We start from the raw sequence: 9,559 nt of genomic DNA on the forward strand, positions 1-9,559 counted from the left end.
GTAAGCTCTCAAGCTACAACACATCTGCCACGCTGATCCTCAATACGGGGGCCCCTCAGGGGTGTGTGATTAGTCCCCTCCTGTTACTCGCTGTTCACCCACGACTGCGTGGCCATGCACGACTCCAACACCATCATTAAGTTTGCTGACGACACAACAGTGGTAGGCCTGATCACCGACAATGATGAGACTGCCTAGAAGGAGGAGGTCAGAGACCTGGCAGTGTGGTGCCAGGACAATACTCTCCCTCCACGTGAGCAAGACAAAGGAGCTGATCGTGGACTACAGGAAAAGGAGGACCGAACATGCCCCCATTCAAATCAACGGGGCTGTAGTGGGAGTTGAGAGTTTTATGTTCCTTGGTGTACACATCACCAACAAACTATCATGGTCTAAACACTTCAAGACAGTCGTGAAGAGGTCACGACAACACCTTTTCCCCCTCAGCAGACTGAAAAGATTTGTCATGGGTCCCCAGATTCTCAAAAAGTTCTACAGCTGCACTATCGAGAGCATCTTGATCAGTTGCATCACCGTCTGGTATGGCAACTGCTCGGCATCCAACCGTAACGCGCTACAGAGGGTAGTGAGTATGGTCCAGTACATCACTGGGGCCAACCTTCCTGCCATCCAGGACTTACAAAGTATAGTAAAAATAAAGAAAAACCCTGAAATGAGTATGTGTCTAAACTTTTGACTGGTTCTGTATTAGAGGTCGACCGATTATGATTTTTTTTTCCAGCGCCGATCCCGATACCGATTATTGGAGGGCCAAAAAAAGCCGATACCGATTAATCGGACAATTTTTTATTTTTTTTATTTATATGTAATAATGACAATTACAACAATACTGAATGAACACTTATTTTAACTTAATATAATACATCAATAAAATCAATTTAGCCTCAAATAAATAAGGAAACATGTTCAATTTGGTTTAAATAATGCAAAAACAAAGTGTTGGAGAAGAAAATAAAAGTGCAATATGTGCCATGTAAAAAAGCTAACGTTTAAGTTCCTTGCTCAGAACATGAGAACATATGAAAGCTGGTGGTTCCTTTTAACATGAGTCTTCAATATTCCCAGGTAAGAAGTTTTAGGTTGTAGTTATTATAGGAATTATAGGACTATTTCTCTCTATACGATTTGTATTTCATACACCTTTGACTATTGGATGTTCTTATAGGCACTTTAGTATTGCCAGTGTAACAGTATAACTTCCGTCCCTCTCCTCGCTCCTACCTGGGCTCGAACCAGGAACACATCGACAACAGCCACCCTTGAAGCAGCGTTACCCATGCAGAGGAAGGGAAAAAACTACTCCAAGTCTCAGAGCGAGTGACGTTTGAAACGCTATTAGCGTGCACCCGGCTAACTAGCTAGCCATTTCACATCGGTTACAACAGCCTAATCTTGGGAGTTGATAGGCTTGAAGTCATAAACAGCGCAATGCATTGCGAAGGGCTGCTGGCAAAACGCACGAAAGTGGTATTTTGAATGAATGCTTACGAGCCTGCTGCTGCCTACCATCGCTCAGTCAGACTGCTCTATCAAATCATAGACTTAATTATAACATAATAACACACAGAAACACGAGCCTTAGGTCATTAATATGGTCGAATCCAGAAACTATCATCTCGAAAACATAACGTTATTCCTGTTACATTGCACAACCTTCAGTGTTATGTCATAATTGTGTAAAATTCTGACAAATTACCCAAAGTGTTGCATATACCCTGACTGCTTGCAATGAACGCAAAATGACACAATTTCACCTGGTTAATATTGCCTGCTAACCTGGATTTCATTTAGCTAAATATGCAGGTTTAAAAATATATACTTCTGTGTATTGATTTTAAGAAAGGCATTAATGTTTATGGTTAGGTACAGTCGTGCAACGATTGTGCTTTTTTCGCAAATGCGCTTTTGTTAAATCATCCCCGTTTGGCGAAGTCGGCTGTCTTTGTTAGGAAGAAATAGTCTTCACAGTTCGCAGCGATTTTAAGAAAGGCATTGATGTTTATGATTGGAGCAACGTGTACCTAAGCGATTATATGCAACGCAGGACAGGCTAGATAAACTAGTAATATCATCAACCATGTGTAGTTAACTAGTGATTATGATTGACTGATTGTTTTTTATAAGATAAGTTTAATGCTAGCTAGCAACTTACCTTAGCTTCTTACTGCATTTGCGTAACCTCGTGGAGTGCAATGTAAAGCAGGTGGGTAGAGCGTTGGACTAGTTAACCGTAAGGTTGCAAGATTGAATCCCTGAGCTGACAAGGTAAAAATCTGTCGTTCTGCCCCTGAACAAGGCAGTTAACCCACCGTTCCTAGGCCGTCATTGAAAATGAGAATGTGTTCTTAACTGACTTGCCTAGTTAAATAAAGGTCTAAAAAATAATAATAATATATATTTTTTTTTTATTACATCGGCCAAATCGGCGCCCCAAAAATACCGATTTCCGATTGTTATGGAAACTTGAAATCGGCCCTAATTAATCGGCCATTCCGATTAATCGGTCGACCTCTATTCTGTATATACTAGGCGGTGTCAGAGGAAGATCCAAATTATTGTCAAAGTCATACTGTTCTCTCTGCTACCGCACAGCAAGTGGTACCAGAGCACAAAGTCTAGGTCCAAAAGGCTCCTTAACAGCTTCTACCCTCAAGCCATAATACTGCTGAACAATTAATCAAATGGGCAACTGGACTACCTAGATTGACACTCCCCCCCTTCTTTGTTTTTACACTGCTGCTACTCGCTATTTATTATCTATGTATAGTCACTTTACCCCTACCTACATGTACAAATTACCTCGACTAACCTGTACCCACGCACATTGACTCAGTACCAGTACCCCTTGTATATAGCCTCGTTATTGTTCTTTTATTGTGTTACTTTTTATTACTTTTTTTACTTTAGTAAATATTTTATTAACTATTTCTTGACCTGCATTGTTGGTTAAGGGCTTGTAAGTAAGTATCTACACCTGTTGTATTCGGCACACGTGACAAATACATTTTTATTTTATTTGACTTCATCAAAACTGAAAATATTTACTCAAGATATCTGTGAAGTAACTATAATATTTATTCATAGTTACCCTATTACAGACTGATAAAACTGATGCCAGATTTTGGAATCAGTTGGCAATGAAACCTTTAGGATGTTTCCCATTGTAGAGTTGGTTATAAGAATTCCTTTGATGTCATATTTCTTGGGCAATTGAATCTAATTCATTAATACGTCTTAATTTCAAGGCACTGGTGTGCTTGTGCCATAATTTCATGGAGTTCAGCATACAGTAACATAGTTTGCCAGGCAGTTGTAAGAAATTAGACAAAATCAGGTTTAAAGGCCTAGTGCATTCAAAAACGTGATATACCTGTATTTTATAAATATTTCCACACTAGGTGGTTGGAATAATACTGTAAAATTGTGAAAATTATGATAATTCCCTTTTAGTGTATGAGCTTCTTGAAAAGACTGCTTGAAATTTCAGAATGTTTTGGTGGGCTAAAAGTTTTGGCCTGCCTGGTGACATCAACAGGTGGTAAATTGGTTAATAGAGCAATAAGAAAGAGAGCTCCAAATCTCTGCCAAATACAACTAGTTTTCAGTTTTCAGTTAGTGGCAGAATTGTTTGGGGTGCATGCGCTACAGAAGGCTAAATCAGTCCTTAATGCAAGACTAGTAAAGGCCCAGTGCACTACTTTTGTGAGAAGATTATTTTTCTAAATTCAGATATTTCAGGGGGTGCTGCAGCACCCTCAGCACCCATACTTCCCACGGCTATGATTAGTGTTGTAATAAGATAGATAGCTTAGGCTATTATCAAGGCATTTGTGGCTACAAGCTTTAGACACATTTGGATTTTTGATCATCTGGAAAAAATACTAATTGAAAGTAAAATGATGACAGACCTTCAAATCAATTATTGAATCAACGATATTTCCACGTCATTTCAACAACAAAAAATCTATGTGATGACGTTGAATCAAAGTGGAAAACTTATTGGATTTGCAAAAAGTCATCAACGTAAGGGAATTTGGTCTTGTTTAACCTAAATCCAATAACAGAGTGACATTTTTTGTTGATTTCACGTTAGTTGACAACTCAACCAAATGTAAATCAAAACTAGACATTGAAATTACATCTATGCCCAGTGGGTTTCGGCAGCGGGTAAATCCTATATGATGAGATGCATTGATTCATGAATGTTGGCAAATTTACCTAAAATGATCAATATGTACAAGGTACATAGGCCTTCTATATAGTTTTGAATGCCATTGAAAAAATGATAAAGTACACAGGAATAATTGTTCAGCAGTTTGGGTTAAAAGAATTAACATATCGCAAGCTACAATTTAGATTTCAGATAGGCACATTCTTCTCTTGTCCTCTACCTTGCAACTCTTCCCTGGGTCCTTGGTGTACAAGAGATGTGTTTTCTGTACATATACCTAGTAAAATAATGGTTAATAAACAACTAAGGGGGCCCCATAAAATTAGCTTTTGTATTTTCAGGAATTCTGTTTTCTCTGTTTTATTTTTCCTGGTTTCAGTGGTTTTTGTAACGGTTGTCGTCAGATATAGACCAAAATGCAGCAGGGAAATGTGCACTCATCTTCTTTATTATAAGCAGACAAGAAGGAGAACCAAAACAAACCCAACGACTGGTAAGGCACAAGGCTATACACAGAACAATCTCCCACAAAGTACTCAACAAACACATACCTATATATAGGACTCTCAATCAGAGGCAACTAGAAAACACCTGCCTCCAATTGAGAGTCCAACCCCAATTAACAAAACATAGAAATACAAAAGACTAGACAGAACATAGAAATACACTAACATAGAGCAGTTCCCCAAAACCCCTGGAATACAGAAATCAAATACCCTACTAAACAAACCACCACCCCGAACCACATAAAACAAATACCCTCTGCCACGTCCTGACCAAACTACAATAACAAATAACCCCTATTACTGGTCAGGACGTGACAGTTTTACTCTCAATATTAGAATGATTCATAGAGAAACAACGAAAATGGATGTTCTGAGTCCATGTCATGCTTAAATCACATCAAAAGAACAATTTTGAGTTCTGGAAAAAAACGAAATAATTTATATTTAAGTGTAATTCCCCTTTAATTGTGCATTAAGCGAGAGAGGAATGTGTTGGTCTAGCGATGTTTTTGCTGTTAGGCTTACTGCTGCTCCTTACAAAAAAGTTATACAGTAATCCTGCAGGAATTCAAACCTTTGTGAAGGAATTGTGCAGGTGTCCTGCACGAATCCTGTAGGATTGACAAACTCCTGCAGAAAAAGTCCCTGATGCTCCTGCAGGACACCTGCAGAAGTTTGACAGAAATTATAAAAATACTCCACAAATATGACAATTTCTGCAGGATATTACTACAGGATTTTCCTGCAAGATATGGCAATTCCTGTACGACCAGGAATCCTGCAGGACCGAAATCTGCAGAATTATGGCCCGATGAATATCAAAATCCTGCAGGATTCGTGCTGGAATTGGTCCTGCAGGACCGAAACCTGCAGGATTTTGATATTCCTGCAGGATATGGCAATTCCTGCATGACCTAGTACATTCCTGCAGAAATCAAATAAAAATCCTGCAGGATGGCTGGAAGACAGTTTAGATAGTTAAAGTACTGCTAATATTAAGTATTTAATTTTTTTTACAGGTAAGGAGTCAGAGAAACATACTAAAACTACAACAAATATGAACATGTTATAGGGTAGCATAGTTATTTTTGTCTGTGTTGTGTTTGCAGAATCTTTTTTCTGAGTAAGAATGTGGATTGTCCTACATGAAATGTTATTGGTGGACTATCTGCAGAATCCCTTTAGGAATTGTCCTAGAGGAAAGTGGCCCTGAAAATCCTGTGTGAATTTTTTGTGCAGGATTCCAGTAGGAGTTTTTTGTAAGGGCCAGTTAAAATGTCATGGCAGAGTTTGCAAAACAATGGTCACACATTTGGTACAAATAATCATGACATCTTTGTCAGGTAAGCCTACTTTGCAGTTAACATTTAATTGAGAAGGTTTTGGGGAAAGTCTTTCTGTTTACCCACAAGACGGTTACATTAGCATCACTAACTGACTACATACGGAGTGATGGACAAATGTGTGCACCAAACAGACAGACGGGCAATATTGCTGGAAATAATTGGCAGATATTGTGTTACGTTTGACTTTTTTGCCAATAGTGGCTAACCAGGAGTGGGATAAATGCAATGTGGCTTTGATTGGATATTAGCCGGGAGCTTTATGTTTATGACAGTTTGCGATGGAACACATGAAATAAATGCAGGTACTTTCAGAGTTGCTTGGCTAGCTACTCATAGGTGGGCTGCAAGCTACTGGTACTGTAGCTCGCGATCTACCTGTTGGAGGCCGTTTCGTCTGCAACGTGATGTTTCTGTTCCCCAGTCCCCATCATGTATAAGCCCATTTGGGTTAGCCTATGTTATCTTTATTCTGTTTAGCAACAGTGAGAGCATGGTTGTTGTTAAGCTGATCATCTTATTCTGGAACAAATATCCTGCATTTTGTATAAAATGCATTGGCAAACTTTAACATTTGCATCATCAATCAATGACTTAATCACAGACACATTCGGGAAAGTTTCCCATCTGGATTTTGTGGAATTAAATAAGAGTAGCTGATAGGCCTATAATGCACAGGGGTACCAAATACTCTTAGTCCATTTTCTCTCCCCTCCCTCTGGCACGCAGCGTCCTTATACACACTCCCTCTGTGTGAAGGTTTACAACCAGGGCCAGCACCAGGCATAAGTGACATAAGCGGTCGTTTAGGGCCCCAGGCCGCTAAGGGGCCCCAACCCTCCAAAAAATTATAATATACTGAAAAAATATATAAACACAACATGCAACAATTTCAACGATTTTATTGAGTTACAGTTCATATAAATAAGGAAATCAGTCAATTGAAATAAATTCATTAGAACCTTAATCTGTGGATTTCATATCACGGTACAGGGGTGCAGCCATGTGTTGGCCTGGGAGGGCATAGGTCCACCCACTTGGGAGCCAGGCCTAGCCAAACAGAATGGGTTTTTCCCCACAAAAGGTCTTTCTTACAGACAGAAATACTCCTGTTTCATCAGCTGTCTGGGTGGCTGGTCCCAGACGATCCCGCAGGTGAAGAAGACGGATGTGGAGGTCCTGAGCTAGCATGGTTACACCTGGTCTGCGTTTGTGAGGCTGGTTGGACGTACTACCAAATTCTCTAAAACAACATTGGAGGCGGCTTATGGTAGAGAAATGAACATTCAATTCTCTGGCAACAGCTCTGGTGGACATTCCTGCAGTCAGCATGCCAATTGCATGCTCCCTCAACTGGAGACATCTGTGGCATAGTGTTGTGTGACAAAACTGCACATTTTACTGTGGCCTTTTGTCCCCAGTACAAGGTGCACCTGTGTAATGATCATGCCGTCATCACCTGTCCGGTTGGTGAATTATCTTGGCAAAGGAGAAATGCTCATTCTCAGGGATGTAAACAAATGTGTGCACAAAACTTGAGAGAAATATTTCAGCTCATGAAACACTTTACATGTCGCGTTTATATTTTTGTTAAGTTTATATATATATATATATATATATTCAGCAAAAAATGGCCCTAGCCCTCAGCCTCCGATCCAACAGGTCCCAGACGTGCTCAATGGGATTGAGATCCGGGCTCTTCGCTGGCCATGGCAGAACACTGACATTCCTGTCTTGTAGGAAATCACACACAGAATGAGCAGTATGGCTGGTGGCATTGTCATGCTCGAGGATCATGTCAGAATGAGCCTGCAGGAAGGGTACCACATGAGGGAGGAGGATGTCTTCCCTGTAACGCACAGCGTTGAGATTGCTTGCAATGACAACAAGCTCAGTCCGATGATGCTGTAACACACCACCCCAGACCATGACGGACCCTCCACCTCCAAATCGATCCTGCTCCAGATTACAGGCCTCAGTGTAACGCTCATTCCTTCCACAATAACCCGAATCCGACCATCACCCATGGTGAGACAAAACCGTGACTCGTCAGCGAAGAGCACTTTTTGCCAGTCCTGTCTGGTCCAGCGACGGTTGGTTTGTGCCCATAGGCGACGTTGTTGCCGGTGATGTCTGGTGAGGACCTGCCTTACAACAGGCCTACAAGCCCTCTGTCCAGCCTCTCTCAGCCTCTTGCGGACAGTCTGAGCATTGATGGAGGGATTGTGCGTTCCTGGTGTAACTCGGGCAGTTGTTGTTGCCATCCTGTGCCTGTCCCGCAGGTGTGATGTTCGGATGTACCGATCCTGTGCAGGTGTTGTTACACGTGGTCTGCCACTGCGAGGACGATCAGCTGTCTGTCCTGTCTCCCTGTAGCGCTGTCTTAGCCATCTCACAGTACAGACATTGCAATTTACTGCCCTGGCCACATGTGCAGTCCTCATGCCTCCTTGCAGCATGCCTAAGGCACGTTCACGCAGATAAGCAGGGACCCTGGGCATCTTTCTTTTGGTGTTTTTCAGAGTCAGTAGAAACACCTCTTTAGTGTCCTAAGTTTTCATAACTGTGACCTTAATTGCCTACCATCTGTAAACTGTTAGTGTCTCAACGACCGTTCCCCAGGTGCATGTTCATTAATTGTTTATGGTTCACAAGAATGGGAAACAGTGTTTAAACCCTTTACAATGAATATCTGTGAAGTTATTTTGATTTTTACGAATTATCTTTGAAAGACAGGGTCCTGAAACAGGGACGGTTCTTTTTTTGCTGAGTTTATAAATATTTCTTTATTTTTTGGAACTCAGTCAGGGTCTCAACTTATTGTTGACAGTTAGAATAATAGAATACACAATGTGCAAGTTCAAAATTGGGTTGTGCATCAACAAGTTCTGTTGTTATGTCAGTCACTTACAGTCACTGAATTAGCCATGTCAGAATGGTAAATTAGTCTAGCCAGCTATCCAAACTTGTGTTAATCATGGCCGAATACTGACCTGTCACGCAGGGCACGTGCCGAGGGGCCCTAACCTCCAAGGGGCCCCCATTGATTTTGTTAGTCGCTCTCCCTCAGATTTCCTTAACAATGCGTAAGTCATGGCAAAATGTGTAGAATTGCAGGAAATTTGCATTCAAAAGTACATTTGTCTACGCTGTCAAGAGTGAGGGCCACTCAAATGTTTTGTCCGCAAGGTGGGAGATGGGCCACAACCAAATCTCGCTTAGGGCCCCCAAAAGGCTAAAGCCGGCCCTGTTGACAACCCTCAATACTTGATTAGCCAAACCTAAAACTGTCACTTTATAGGCTACATGCTATACACATACAGTGCATTCATTAAGTATTCAGACCCCTTCACTTTTTGTTACAGCCTTATTTTAAAAGTAAATCTACACAATATACAGACAATACTCCTTAATGACAAAGCAAAAACAGGTTGTTCAAAATGTTTGCACATTTATTAAAAATTAAAGATCACATTTACATTAGTATTCAGACCCTTTACTCAGTACTTTGTTGAAGC

The sequence above is a fragment of the Salmo salar genome, chromosome 01 (assembly GCF_965601325.2).
Source record: "Salmo salar chromosome 01, fSalSal1, whole genome shotgun sequence".
NCBI classification, from domain to species: domain Eukaryota; kingdom Metazoa; phylum Chordata; class Actinopteri; order Salmoniformes; family Salmonidae; genus Salmo; species Salmo salar.